Source organism: Dendropsophus ebraccatus, chromosome 15, assembly GCF_027789765.1.
Source record: "Dendropsophus ebraccatus isolate aDenEbr1 chromosome 15, aDenEbr1.pat, whole genome shotgun sequence".
NCBI classification, from domain to species: Eukaryota; Metazoa; Chordata; class Amphibia; order Anura; family Hylidae; genus Dendropsophus; species Dendropsophus ebraccatus.
In genome coordinates, this window is record NC_091468.1 from 74,269,897 (window position 1) to 74,285,454 (window position 15,558).

Here is a 15,558-nt window from a genome sequence, read left to right on the forward strand (position 1 = left end):
ACAATGTATTACCGTATCTGTACAGTATATATATATAGATGTGTATACAATGTATTACCGTATCTGTACAGTATATATATATAGATGTGTATACAATGTATTACTGTATCTGTACAGTATATATATATATAGATGTGTATACAATGTATTACCGTATCTGTACAGTATATATATATATATATATAGATGTGTATACAATGTATTACCGTATCTGTACAGTACATATATATAGATGTGTATACAATGTATTACCGTATCTGTACAGTTATATATATATATAGATGTGTATACAATGTATTACCGTATCTGTACAGTATATATATATAGATGTGTATACAATGTATTACCGTATCTGTACGGTATATATATATATATAGATGTGTGTATACAATGTATTACCATATCTGTACGGTATATATATATATAGATGTGTATATAATGTATTACCGTATCTGTACAGTATATATATATATAGATGTGTATACAATGTATTACCGTATCTGTACAGTATATATATATATATATAGATGTGTATACAATGTATTACCGTATCTGTACAGTTATATATATATAGATGTGTATACAATGTATTACCGTATCTGTACAGTATATATATATATATATATATATATATATGTGTATACAATGTATTACCGTATCTGTACAGTATATATATAGATGTGTATATAATGTATTACCGTATCTGTACAGTATATATATATAGATGTGTATACAATGTATTACCGTATCTGTACAGTATATATATATATATATATATATAGATGTGTATACAATGTATTACCGTATCTGTACAGTATATATATATATAGATGTGTATACAATGTATTACCGTATCTGTACAGTATATATATATAGATGTGTATACAATGTATTACTGTATCTGTACAGTATATATATATAGATGTGTATACAATGTATTACCGTATCTGTACAGTTATATATATATAGATGTGTATACAATGTATTACCGTATCTGTACAGTATATATATATATATAGATGTGTATACAATGTATTACTGTATCTGTACAGTATATATATATATAGATGTGTATACAATGTATTACTGTATCTGTACAGTTATATATATATATAGATGTGTATACAATGTATTACCGTATCTGTACAGTATATATATATATAGATGTGTATACAATGTATTACCGTATCTGTACAGTATATATATATATAGATGTGTATACAATGTATTACCGTATCTGTACAGTTATATATATATAGATGTGTATACAATGTATTACCGTATCTGTACAGTATATATATATATATAGATGTGTATACAATGTATTACTGTATCTGTACAGTATATATATATATAGATGTGTATACAATGTATTACTGTATCTGTACAGTTATATATATATATAGATGTGTATACAATGTATTACCGTATCTGTACAGTATATATATATATAGATGTGTATACAATGTATTACCGTATCTGTACAGTATATATATATATAGATGTGTATACAATGTATTACCGTATCTGTACAGTATATATATATATATAGATGTGTATACAATGTATTACTGTATCTGTACAGTATATATATATATAGATGTGTATACAATGTATTACTGTATCTGTACAGTATATATATATATAGATGTGTATACAATGTATTACCGTATCTGTACAGTATATATATATATATAGATGTGTATACAATGTATTACCGTATCTGTACAGTTATATATATATATAGATGTGTATACAATGTATTACCGTATCTGTACAGTATATATATATATAGATGTGTATACAATGTATTACCGTATCTGTACAGTATATATATATATAGATGTGTATACAATGTATTACCGTATCTGTACAGTATATATATATATAGATGTGTATACAATGTATTACCGTATCTGTACAGTATATATATATAGATGTGTATACAATGTATTACCGTATCTGTACAGTATATATATATAGATGTGTATACAATGTATTACCGTATCTGTACAGTATATATATATATATATATAGATGTGTATACAATGTATTACCGTATCTGTACAGTATATATATAGATGTGTATACAATGTATTTCCGTATCTGTACAGTATATATATATATATATAGATGTGTATACAATGTATTACCGTATCTGTACAGTATATATATATATATATAGATGTGTATACAATGTATTACCGTATCTGTACAGTATATATATATATATATAGATGTGTATACAATGTATTACCGTATCTGTACAGTATATATATATATATATAGATGTGTATACAATGTATTACCGTATCTGTACAGTATATATATATATATATAGATGTGTATACAATGTATTACCGTATCTGTACAGTATATATATATATAGATGTGTATACAATGTATTACCGTATCTGTACAGTTATATATATATAGATGTGTATACAATGTATTACCGTATCTGTACAGTATATATATATATAGATGTGTATACAATGTATTACTGAATCTGTACAGTTATATATAGATGTGTATACAATGTATTACCGTATCTGTACAGTATATATATAGATGTGTGTATACAATGTATTACTGTATCTGTACAGTTATATATATATAGATGTGTATACAATGTATTACCGTATCTGTACAGTATATATATATAGATGTGTATACAATGTATTACTGTATCTGTACAGTTATATATAGATGTGTATACAATGTATTACCGTATCTGTACAGTATATATATATAGATGTGTATACAATGTATTACCGTATCTGTACAGTATATATATATAGATGTGTATACAATGTATTACTGTATCTGTACAGTATATATATATATATAGATGTGTATACAATGTATTACCGTATCTGTACAGTATATATATATAGATGTGTATACAATGTATTACCGTATCTGTACAGTATATATATATAGATGTGTATACAATGTATTACCGTATCTGTACAGTATATATATATATATAGATGTGTATACAATGTATTACTGTATCTGTACAGTATATATATATATAGATGTGTATACAATGTATTACTGTATCTGTACAGTATATATATATATAGATGTGTATACAATGTATTACCGTATCTGTACAGTATATATATATATATAGATGTGTATACAATGTATTACTGTATCTGTACGGTTCTGCCACACTGGGAGCTGATAGAAATCCAGGAAGTGAAGAAAAATGTCCCCTGTGCCAATCCACATTGTCTCCTGCTCCCACTGCTCTCCCCCCTTAGGAGACAAATCTTCCAGGCCTCTGTCTCACGTTGTGTGTGTTTGCTGAGATCAGGCTGATGATGCAGACAGGGGGTGGGGCGTGATGTCACAGGAGGCGGAGCTGAATCCCCCAATCCCCTGACTGATTCATCATCTCTGAAAGGCCAGAAGCAGGTGCAGCACTAATTTTACTGATTGTGATGGGTGGGGGACTGTGATGATCAGTTGAGGGAAAGCATTGCATTCTGGGAACTGCTCAACCAGGAAGGACAGAAACTCAATACAGAGCAAAAAAAAACCAAACAAATGGATTTTTGGTAGTTTCAAAACTGGAATAGACAGGTAAGTAATGCTATATGCTTCTGCAGATGTTTCATTTTGTTTAACCTCTACCTGGAGTTCCCCTTTAAGCTTCATTCACTTCAGTAGAACTGAGCTTTAAATCGACACACAAACTAAAAAGAAGGTGGCAATGTTTTTGGGAGAAAGCTGCTCTGTATTTTGGGTCTTGGATAACCCCTTTAGAGGGAATCTGGCAACTCCCTAGCAGATCCGGGCAGACAGGTATCAGTAAGTGACAGGACCGTCAGCCGCCATTTGTAAACGTTGTCCTTTCCCTATGCAGCTGACGTGTCACAGCGGCAGCACAACCCTGTCTGTCACCTAATAACTCCACAGAGCAGATTATAGCAGGAAGTCAGTGACTGCAGAGGTGCAGGAGGACGGGGACAGGTAAGTATAGATTCTTTATATGTTTCCCCCACTACATGACAGATCAGGATGTGTAGGTTCGGACGGAGTTCTCCTTTAATTATATGTGTACATACCCTGAGGATTGGCGGCTACTTGTGGGCCACTATGTGTTTGAGGTGTCACAAGACCCCCCCCCATTGAAAAAAGTAAAGTTCAATCCAAAATGGCGGCTTTGCAGATGGGCGCCATTGGTGTCTCAAATGTTTCCCCCCCCCCTTCCAGTACTTATTAGCTGCTGTATGTTCTGCAGGAAGTGGTGTATTCTCTCCAGTCTCCCAGTACTTATTAGCTGCTGTATGTCCTGCAGGAAGTGGTGTATTCTCTCCAGTCTTCCAGTACTTATCAGCTGCTGTATGTCCTGCAAGAAGTGGTGTATTCTCTCCAGTCTGACACAGTGCTCTCTGCTGCCGCCTCTGTCCATGTCAGGAACTGTCCAGAGCAGGAGAGGTTTTCTATGGGGATTTGCTTCTGCTCTGGACAGTTCCTGACATGGACAGAGGTGGCAGTAGAGAGCACTGTGTCAGACTGGAGAGAATACACCACTTCCTGCAGGCCATACAGCAGCTGGTAAGTACTGGAAGACTGGAGAGAATACACCACTTCCTGCAGGACATACAGCAGCTGATAGGTACTAGAAGGCTGCAGTTTTTTAAACAGAACTTATATATGAGCATATAGAAGAAATTCAAATTGCCTAAAAGACCTTCCCCCCCTTCCCAACCCCAAAATGGCCTGAAAACAAGGCTAATAACTGTATACCCTGATACCCTGTGGTGATACGTATATACTGTGACTGGAAGCTTATGGGAACCATCATGGCGCCACTGACTAGAAATCCTTTGCTAACAATCATCAAGCTTATGCACATTGAGCTCTTGGCTGAGCGGATCACCACTGAGCTCTTCAAGGTTGCGTCTGGTGTCTTGTGTCTGGCGTCTGGTGTCTGGCGTCTTGTGTCTGGCGTCTTGTGTCTGGCGTCTGGTGTCTGGCGTCTTGTGTCTGGCGTCTGGTGTCTGGTGTCTGGCGTCTTGTGTCTGGTGTCTTGCGTCTGGCGTCTTGTGTCTGGTGTCTTGCGTCTTGCGTCTTGTGTCTGGCGTCTTGTGTCTGGCGTCTTGTGTCTGGCATCTTGTGTCTGGTGTCTGGCGTCTTGTGTCTGGTGTCTTGCGTCTGGCGTCTTGTGTCTGGTGTCTTGTGTCTTGTGTCTGGCGTCTTGTGTCTGGTGTCTGGCGTCTTGTGTCTGGTGTCTTGTGTCTTGTGTCTGGCGTCTTGTGTCTGGTGTCTGGCGTCTTGTGTCTGGTGTCTGGCGTCTGGTGTCTTGTGTCTGGCGTCTTGTGTCTGGCGTCTTGTGTCTGGTGTCTGGCGTCTGATGTCTAGCGTCTTGTGTCTGGCGTCTTTTGTCTGGTGTCTTATGTCTTGTGTCTGGTGTCTTGTGTCTGGTGTCTTGTGTCTGGTGTCTTGCGTCTTGCGTCTGGCGTCTTGTGTCTGGTGTCTTGCGTCTTGCGTCTGGTGTCTGGCGTCTGGTGTCTGGTGTCTGGCGTCTTGTGTCTGGCGTCTTGTGTCTGGTGTCTTGCGTCTTGCATCTGGTGTCTGGCGTCTTGTGTCTGGTGTCTTGCGTCTTGCATCTGGTGTCTGGCGTCTGGTGTCTGGTGTCTGGCGTCTTGTGTCTGGTGTCTTGCGTCTTGCATCTGGTGTCTGGCGTCTTGTGTCTGGTGTCTAGCGTCTGGCGTCTTGTGTCTGGTGTCTTGCGTCTTGCGTCTGGCGTCTTGTGTCTGGTGTCTGGTGTCTGGCGTCTGGTGTCTGGCGTCTTGTGTCTGGTGTCTGGTGTCTTGTGTCTGGCGTCTTGTATCTTGTGTCTTGTGTCTGGTGTCTGGCGTCTTGCGTCTTGCGTCTGGCGTCTTGCGTCTTGCGTCTGGTGTCTGGCGTCTGGTGTCTGGCGTCTTGCGTCTTGTGTCTTGTGTCTGGTGTCTGGCGTCTGGCGTCTTGCGTCTGGTGTCTTGCGTCTTGCGTCTTGTGTCTTGCGTCTGGTGTCTGGTGTCTGGTGTCTTGCGTCTTGCGTCTGGTGTCTGGTGTCTTGCGTCTGGTGTCTGGAGTCTGGCGTCTTGTGTCTGGTGTCTTGTGTCTGGTGTCTGGCGTCTTGTGTCTGGTGTCTTGTGTCTGGCGTCTTGTGTCTGGTGTCTTGCGTCTTGAGTCTTGTGTCTGGTGTCTTGCGTCTTGAGTCTTGTGTCTGGTGTCTTGTGTCTGGTGTCTTGTGTCTGGTGTCTTGTGTCTGGTGTCTTGTGTCTGGTGTCTTGTGTCTTGTGTCTTGTGTCTGGCGTCTGGCGTCTGGCGTCTTGCGTCTTGTGTCTTGTGTCTGGTGTCTGGTGTCTTGCGTCTTGCGTCTTGTGTCTGGTGTCTTGCGTCTGGTGTCTTGCGTCTTGCGTCTGGTGTCTTGCGTCTTGTGTCTTGCGTCTTGCGTCTGGTGTCTTGCGTCTGGTGTCTTGCGTCTTGCGTCTGGTGTCTTGTGTCTGGTGTCTTGCGTCTTGAGTCTTGTGTCTGGTGTCTGGCATCTTGTGTCTTGCGTCTGGTGTCTTGCGTCTTGCGTCTGGTGTCTTGCGTCTTGCGTCTTGTGTCTGGTGTCTGGTGTCTTGCGTCTTGCGTCTTGCATCTTGCGTCTGGTGTCTTGCGTCTGGTGTCTGGTGTCTGGCGTCTGGCGTCTTGCGTCTTGCGTCTGGTGTCTTGTGTCTTGTGTCTGGCGTCTTGCGTCTGGTGTCTTGCGTCTTGCGTCTGGCGTCTTGTGTCTGGTGTCTGGTGTCTGGCGTCTGGCGTCTTGCGTCTGGTGTCTTGCGTCTTGTGTCTGGTGTCTGGTGTCTTGCGTCTTGCGTCTTGCGTCTTGCGTCTGGTGTCTTGCGTCTTGCGTCTTGTGTCTGGTGTCTGGTGTCTGGTGTCTTGCGTCTTGTGTCTGGTGTCTGGTGTCTTGTGTCTTGTGTCTTGTGTCTGGCGTCTTGCGTCTGGTGTCTTGCGTCTTGCGTCTTGTGTCCGGTGTCTTGCGTCTTGAGTCTGGTGTCTTGCGTCTGGTGTCTTGTGTCTTGTGTCTGGTGTCTGGTGTCTTGTGTCTCTTGTCTGGTGTCTGGCGTCTTGTGTCTTGTGTCTTGTGTCTTGTGTCTTGTGTCTGGTGTCTGGCGTCTGGCGTCTGGCGTCTTGCGTCTTGCGTCTTGCGTCTTGCGTCTTGTGTCTTGTGTCTGGCGCCTGGCGTCTGGCGTCTTGCGTCTTGCGTCTTGCGTCTTGCGTCTGGCGTCTGGCGTCTTGTGTCTGGCATCGGCTTCCTAGAGGGGAAAGCCAACTGCGAACCTCCAAGCCTTCCGGTCAGAGTTGCGGCCGTTCAAGGATCGGGCCCGAGCGTCCTCTGAGGACTGTCCTCCTCATCTTGTGAAAGGGGAGCTCTTGTGGGCGACTGCGCCATTCAGGTCCGCACACTCACGGACAAACTTGACTGCAACAATGGAACCCTGGTGGCCACCTTCTAGAAGGGTCTCTTAGACCTCCCGACCTTTCTAAATGACCTGATCCATCGGCCATCCGGACTGACGTCTCTGAGAGAGAGGAGCAGGTCCGAAAAGAACGCAAGCTAAAGCGTCCTCGCCATACATTGCGGCCCAGAAGCCGGCGGCCGTGCAGGGGGAGAGAGTTGGTTTCACGGCTGAGGAAAGAGCTTGTTGTGGGGTGCAGAGGCCGGGCCGTTATTGTGGCCTCCGCCTGCGCCTCATTTAGCATCATTTACGCATGCTCACAGGTGCAAATCATCATGCAAATCTACACCTGCTGGAAGCTGCTGGTGCAGATTGGCTACGCCGGCCGTAGATTTGTGCGCCCGGCCAGATTCAATAAGAGACATACGCCCCTCAGTGAATCCTGCCGCAAAAATGGGGCGGAGCTTAATACAAGAGCGGTGTACGGCCTTCATAAATCCCCCTTTGAGTCCATATGGGAACAGACAGGTCAATCCCTGATGCTTCCCGCTGCTCGGATGACATAAAGAGGAGACCTGCTGTAATCTTCTCACCGTCCCAGGAATCTGTCACCTCGAAGCTCCGCCCACCTCCCACCATGCCGATCCCCAACACCGTCCACGTTTTCCTCCTAAAGTCGGTGATCGTTTCTCTCCACAAACAGAATCATCTGACATCCTTTCTGTCATCCTGGCCATGAAGACGGTTAGAGGGAGACGGGGGTCCATGGCCGACAGGAGGGGTTTAGGTCCAGAAGAAATATCCTGGGAGCCTGAAAACAACGTCCTGGATCCTGCAGAAAAGAAAGCGGAGGAGACGACTTATTCCCGCACATCGATTACAGTGGACGCCTGTGCCCATGTGCGGGGACCTAGGGTGCGCAGGGGGGGGGGGGGGCTCTTGGCAATTTAAAGACACCGTGTCCCTAACTGGTTTAGTGCGCTAATCACCTGCCCTATAAATGGAGCTCCTGTCCTGACACTCCCTGTTGGCGCCTCTGCATGCTTCCTTAGTGTATGCTCCCGGAGTGTGCTCCCGGCGTGTGCTCCCAGGGTGTGCTCCCGGCGTGTGGTCCCGGCATGTGCTCCCGGCGTGTGCCCCAGGGTGTGCTCCCGGCGTGTGCTCCCGGCTTGTGGTCCCGGCTTGTGGTCCCGGCGTGTGCTCCCGGCGTGTGCTCCCGGCGTGTGCTCCCGGAGTGTGCTCCCGGCATGTGCTCCCGGCGTGTGCCCCAGGGTGTGCTCCCGGCGTGTGCTCCCGGCTTGTGGTCCCGACATGTGCTCCCGGCGTGTCGTCCCAGAGTGTGCTCTCGGCTTGTGCTCCCGGCTTGTGCTCCCGGCTTGTGGTCCCGGCGTGTGCTCCCGGCGTGTGCTCCCGGCGTGTGCTCCCGGCGTGTGGTCCCGGCGTGTGCCCCAGGGTGTGCTCCCGGCGCGTGCTCCCGGCGTGTGGTCCCAGCGCGTGCTCCCGGAGTGTGGTCCCGGCGTGGGCTCCCGGCGTGTGCTCCCGGCGTGTCGTCCCAGAGTGTGCTCTCGGCTTGTGCTCTCAGCTTGTGCTCCCGGCGTGTGCTCCCGGCATGGGCTCCCGGCGTGTGCTCCCGGCATGGGCTCCCGGCGTGGGCTCCCGGCGTGTGCTCCCGGCATGGGCTCCCGGCGTGGGCTCCCGGCGTGTGCCCCAGGGTGTGCTCCCGGCGTGTGGTCCCGGCGTGTGCTCCCGGCGTGTGCTCCCAGCGTGTGGTCCCGGCATGTGCTCCCGGCGTGTGGTCCCGGCGTGTGCTCCCGGCGTGTGCTCCCAGGGTGTGCTCCCGGCGTGTGCTCCCAGGGTGTGCTCTCGGCGTGTGCTCCCGGCGTGTGGTCCCAGGGTGTGCTCCCAGGGTGTGCTCCCGGCGTGTGCTCCCGGCGTGTGCTCCCGGCGTGTGCTCCCGGCGTGTGCTCCCGGCGTGTGCTCTTGGCTTGTGCTCCCGGCGTGTGCTCCCGGCGTGTGCTCCCGGCGTGTGCTCCCGGCGTGTGCTCTTGGCTTGTGCTCCCGGCGTGTGCTCCCGGCGTGTGCTCCCAGGGTGTGCTCCCAGGGTGTGCTCCCGGCGTGTGCTCCCAGGGTGTGCTCCCGGCGTGTGCTCCCAGGGTGTGCTCCCGGCGTGTGCTCCCAGGGTGTGCTCCCGGCGTGTGCTCCCAGGGTGTGCTCCCGGCGTGTGCTCCCGGCGTGTGCTCTTGGCTTGTGCTCCCGGCGTGTGCTCCCGGCGTGTGCTCCCAGGGTGTGCTCCCAGGGTGTGCTCCCGGCGTGTGCTCCCAGGGTGTGCTCCCGGCGTGTGCTCCCAGGGTGTGCTCCCGGCGTGTGCTCCCAGGGTGTGCTCCCGGCGTGTGCTCCCAGGGTGTGCTCCCGGCGTGTGGTCCCGGCGTGTGGTCCCGGCGTGTGGTCCCGGCGTGTGGTCCCGGCGTGTGCTCCCGGCGTGTGCTCCCAGGGTGTGCTCCCGGCGTGTGCTCCCAGGGTGTGCTCCCGGCGTGTGGTCCCGGCGTGTGCTCCCGGCGTGTGCTCCCAGGGTGTGCTCCTGGCTTGTGGTCCCGGCGTGTGCTCCCAGGGTGTGCTCCCGGCGTGTGCTCCCGGCGTGTGCTCCCGGCGTGTGGTCCCGGCGTGTGCTCCCGGCGTGTGGTCCCAGCTCTCCATGATTCCTGCCTGTTATTTCTTACATTCCTGTTTCCTGCTGTCCGTGGTTCTGCCTGTGTCCACTGTTCCCGTTCGAGCTGTGAGTCCGGCCGTGTTTGATCTTCTCTGCCCATGTGTCACTTCGCCCACCGCCGCTAGGCCAGGCCAGGGGTAGTGACCTGGGGGGTCACCTGTCTCAGCACGTCCATCCCGCCTTGTGGTGGGCTCTGGTGAAGACCAACGGCCCCTTAGACTGCGCTCCCTGGTGCGGCTTACGCCATACAGCCCATCCACGACTCCAGACGTTACAGGCACCAAAACCGCCATAATTGAGCATGGGTGTAAAAATAATAACCTGTTTTTACAGAAAACTGCATTTTTTTCCCCTGTTCACACATGGTTTTCTTTTGAATGAATGAATTGCCCCCCCAAATGATAAATAAACGTAAAAACTCAAAAATGAAGCAAAAGTGGAGCCGTAATCTAAAGCCAACCGTAAAAGTAGTTAAAATGGACGTATTTTACTGTTATAAATTGTGGCCATTTTATGACTATTTTCACACAATGGGGGACATTTATGAAGTCTGGCGTTTTTTAATACCGTGCTTATAAATGTCCCCGCAGCTCCGGAGCTCAGCGCATTGCCTCTACACAAATCCCCATGGCACAGAGCCCGTCCGTGCAAAAATTTTGAAACCTATGGCAGCTCAGAGCCCAGAGTTGGCGTAGGTTTCAGTGTGCCGGAAAAATGATAAATGCGGCGCCCCCCTCTCCGCCCCCTCTGCGTGCTGCCGCGCCTCCCTCTCCGCCCCCTCTGCATGCTGCCGCGCCCCCCTCTCCGCCCCCTCTGCGTGCTGCCACGCCCCCCTCTCCGCCCCCTCTGTGTGCTGCCACGCCCCCCCCTCTCCGCCCCCTCTGCATGCTGCCGCGCTTCCCCTCTCCGCCCCCTCTGCATGCTGCCGCGCCCCCCTCTCTGCGCTGCCGTACCCCCTCTCCACCCCCTCTGCGTGCTGCCGTGCCCCCCACTCCGCCCCCCCTGCTTGCTGCCGCGCCCCCTCTCCGCCCTCTCTGCATGCTGCGGTACCCCCCACTCCGCCCCCCCCTGCTTGCTGCCGCGCCCCCCCTCTCCGCCCACTCTGCATGCTGCCGCGCCCCCTCTCCGCCCCCTCTGCATGCTGCCGTACCCCCCTCTCCGCCCCCTCTGCGTGCTGCCGGGCCCCCTCTCCGCGCTGCCGTACCCCCCTCTCCGCCCCCTCTGCGTGCTGCTGTGCCCCCCTCTCCGCCCCCTTTGCTTGCTGCCGCGCCCCCCCCCTCTCCGCCCCCTCTGCATGCTGCCGTACCCCCCTCTCCGCCCCCTCTGTGTGCTGCCGCGCCCCCTCTCCATGCTGCCGTACCCCCCTCTCCGCCCCCTCTGCGTGCTGCTGCGCCCCCCTCTCCGCCACCTTTGCTTGCTGCCGCGCTCCCCCCCTCTCCGCCCCCTCTGCGTGCTGCTGCGCCCCCCTCTCCGCCCCCTTTGCTTGCTGCCGCGCCCCCCTCTCCGCCCCACTGGCAAAGGTGGCGCAGATGGGGTAGATGCCAATCTGCGCCAATAAAAGGTATTTTCGCTTTTTGATGTCCCGCAATTACTTTTTGGACGGCCATCATTTTGAATGTGAATGCGGCATGTTATAGCCAAAAAAAGATGGTGTGTGAACACAGTCTTAAAGTGACTCTGTACCCACAATCTGACCCCCCTCCCCCCCCTTGTACCTTCAGCTGCTTATAATCCAAGATCTGTCCTGGGCTCCGTTCGGCAGGTGATGCAGTTATTGTACTAAAAACAACTTTTAAACTGGCAGCCCTGTGCCCTACAGGAGTGGCCTAGATTGTATATGCATTAGGCTGGCACAACCTCTCCGTCCCTCCTCCCCGCCCTCCTCATCATAAGGAATGCTCCAAGCAGATTGCCTCCTATTCATCAGCTGTGTGAGCATGGCACATGGGCTGGACCATTAAGGCACCTGTGCAATGTTCAGCATGGAGAAAATGTTTTAGTGTCATTCCTAGGACAGATCTTGGATTATAAGCAGCTGAAGGTATAAGGGGGGGGGAGGGGGGTCAGATTGTGGGTACAGAGTTACTTTAAGACTGTGTTCACACACCATCTTTTTTTGGCTATAACATGCCGCATTCACATTCAAAATGATGGCCGTCCAAAAAGTAATTGCGGGACATCAAAAAGCGAAAATACCTTTTATTGGCGCAGATTGGCATCTACCCCATCTGCGCCACCTTTGCCAGTGGGGCGGAGAGGGGGGCGCGGCAGGGGGGGGGGCAGATTGTGGGTACAGAGTCACTGTAATGTTTATTAAAGACACTTCTTAGAGGAAATGTCCTACTGGGAATTACACTCTAAACACCCCCCAGTTTTTACCCTATACGCCATCCCTGACAGCACAGTAATTGTTGATGGTTATTTGTTGTCACTCCCCCCCCCCCACACACACAAACCACACACACAAACCACCACCGCCACATACTCATCAGCACACACATCACCACATACACACACCACCACACACATCACCCTCCCCACACACACACATCACCACACACACACATCACCACACACATTACCACACACACACACACCACCACACACATCACCACACACACATCACCCTCCCCACACACACACATCACCACACACACACATCACCACACACATTACCACACACATCCCCACACACATTACCACACAAACATCACCCTCCCCACACACACACATCACCACACACACATCACCCTCCCCACACACACACATCACCACCACACACATCACCACACACACACTCATCACCACACACACACACACATCACCACACACACAAACCCCTCCAGACACACCACACACACACACACATCACCACACACACACACACACCACCACCACAGACACAAACCCCTCCAGACACACCACCACACACACACACCGCACACACACCACACACATAAACACACCACCACACACACGCACCACCACCACCATTCTTTTCCTAACATTTCTTTCTTTTCTCTCCTCCTTTTTCCTTTCTCTCACTCTCATGTTCTGGTGACGTCAGATGTTGTGATCAAGACAGAAACTTTTTATCCTCAGATTTTCAATAAAGAGAGTTAAAGGAGTTCTCTGCAGTTTCCTAGAGCCGGTGTGCCTCTATGTTCTAGCCCCACCTCCGGGATCTTTGTTACACGTCACACTCTGGGCTGGAGTCTGTCTTTTGCTGCTTCACCACTTGGTGTCTCACTTCTCCTATTCCACACAGCTGAAGTTTCATGAAAGGGTTAACTGGTGATGTTATGCTCTGTTTCTGTTAGCCAATCGTTAGCCTGGGTACCTCACACCCCACATCCTATCACACACTAAGGCCCTGTCCACCACTACTTAAGGCCTGGTTATTTCCTGGGGGTGTGGGTCCAGAACTAGTAGAGGAGAGAGTGACGTTCTAGTGTTGGTGAATGTGTTCTGGCTATCACAGAGTCTGTTCAGTGCTCAGTCTAAAGCTGGGGTAACCATCTACTTGGGATACCTTGTGCTGGGGTAACATCTTCCTAACATCTCAGAGGTCTGGAAGCACAGACAGATCTATGACAGGTCCCATGTGTCTCCTGACCTCTATATAACAGTGTCAGCAGTCTGGAAGCACAGACAGATATATGACAGGTACCATGTGTCCTGACCTCTATATAACAGTGTCAGCAGTCTGGAAGCACAGACAGATCTATGACAGGTCCCACGTGTCTCCTGACCTCTATATAACAGTGTCAGCAGTCTGGAAGCACAGACAGATCTATGACAGGTCCCACGTGTCTCCTGACCTCTATATAACAGTGTCAGCAGTCTGGAAGCACAGACAGATCTATGACAGGTCCCACGTGTCTCCTGACCTCTATATAACAGTGTCAGCAGTCTGGAAGCACAGACAGATCTATGACAGGTCCCACGTGTCTCCTGACCTCTATATAACTGTCAGCAGTCTGGAAGCACAGACAGATATAGGACAGGTCCCATGTGTCTCCTAACCTCTATGTAACAGTGTCAGCAGTCTGGAAGCACAGACAGATATATAGAGGTCGAGACACATGGGATCTGTCATATATCTGTCTGTGCTTCCAGACTGCTGACACTGTTATATAGAGGTTAGGAGACACATGGGACCCTCATATATCTGTCTGTGCTTCCAGACTGCTGACACTGTTATATAGAGGTCAGGAGACACATGTGACCTTTCATATATCTGTCTGTGCTTCCAGACTGCTGACACTGTTATATAGAGGTCAGGACACATGGGACCTTCCATATATCTGTCTTTGCTTCCAGACTTCTGACACTGTTATATAGAGGTCAGGAGACACATGGGACCTCTCTTAGATCTGTCTGTGCTTCCAGACTGCTGACACTGTTATATAGAGGTCAGGAGACACATGGGACCTGTCATATATCTGTCTGTGCTTCCAGACTGCTGACACTGTTATATAAAGGTCAGGAGACACATGGGACCTGTCATATAACAGTGTCAGCAGTCTGGAAGCACAGACAGATCTATGACAGGTCCCATGTGTCTCCTGACCTCTATATAACAGTGTCAGCAGTCTGGAAGCACAGACAGATATATGACAGGTCCCATGTGTCTCCTGACCTCAATATAACAGTGTCAGCAGTCTGGAAGCACAGACAGATATGTGACAGGTCCCATGTGTCTCCTGACCTCTATATAACAGTGTCAGCAGTCTGGAAGCACAGACAGATATATGACAGGTCCCATGTGTCTCCTGACCTTTATATAACAGTGTCAGCAGTCTGGAAGCACAGACAGATATAGGACAGGTCCCATGTGTCTCCTAACCTCTATATAACAGTGTCAGCAGTCTGGAAGCACAGACAGATATATGAGGGGTCCCATGTGTCTCCTGACCTGTATATAACAGTGTCAGCAGTCTGGAAGCACAGACAGATATATGAAGGGTCCCATGTGTCTCCTGACCTCTATATAACAGTGTCAGCAGTCTGGAAGCAAAGACAGATATATGAGGGGTCCCATGTGTCTCCTGACCTCTATATAACAGTGTCAGCAGTCTGGAAGCACAGACAGATATATGAGGGGTCCCATGTGTCTCCTGACCTCTATATAACAGTGTCAGCAGTCTGGAAGCACAGACAGATATATGAAGGGTCCCATGTGTCTCCTGACCTCTATATAACAGTGTCAGCAGTCTGGAAGCACAGACAGATATATGACAGGTCCCATGTGTCTCCTGACCTCTATATAACAGTGTCAGCAGTCTTGAAGCACAGACAGATATATGAAGGGTCCCATGTGTCTCCTGACCTCTATATAACAGTGTCAGCAGTCTGGAAGCACAGACAGATATATGAGGGGTCCCATGTGTCTCCTGA

At 49.0% G+C, this 15,558-nt stretch overlaps 1 protein-coding gene across 1 annotated transcript in view; it reads left to right on the forward strand.

Moving 5' to 3' along the window:
• LOC138774153 (protein unc-93 homolog A-like) overlaps positions 1-15,558 on the forward strand; it is a 78,586-nt gene that overhangs the window by 18,635 nt on the left and 44,393 nt on the right. The gene's annotated exons all lie outside the window — the stretch shown is intronic.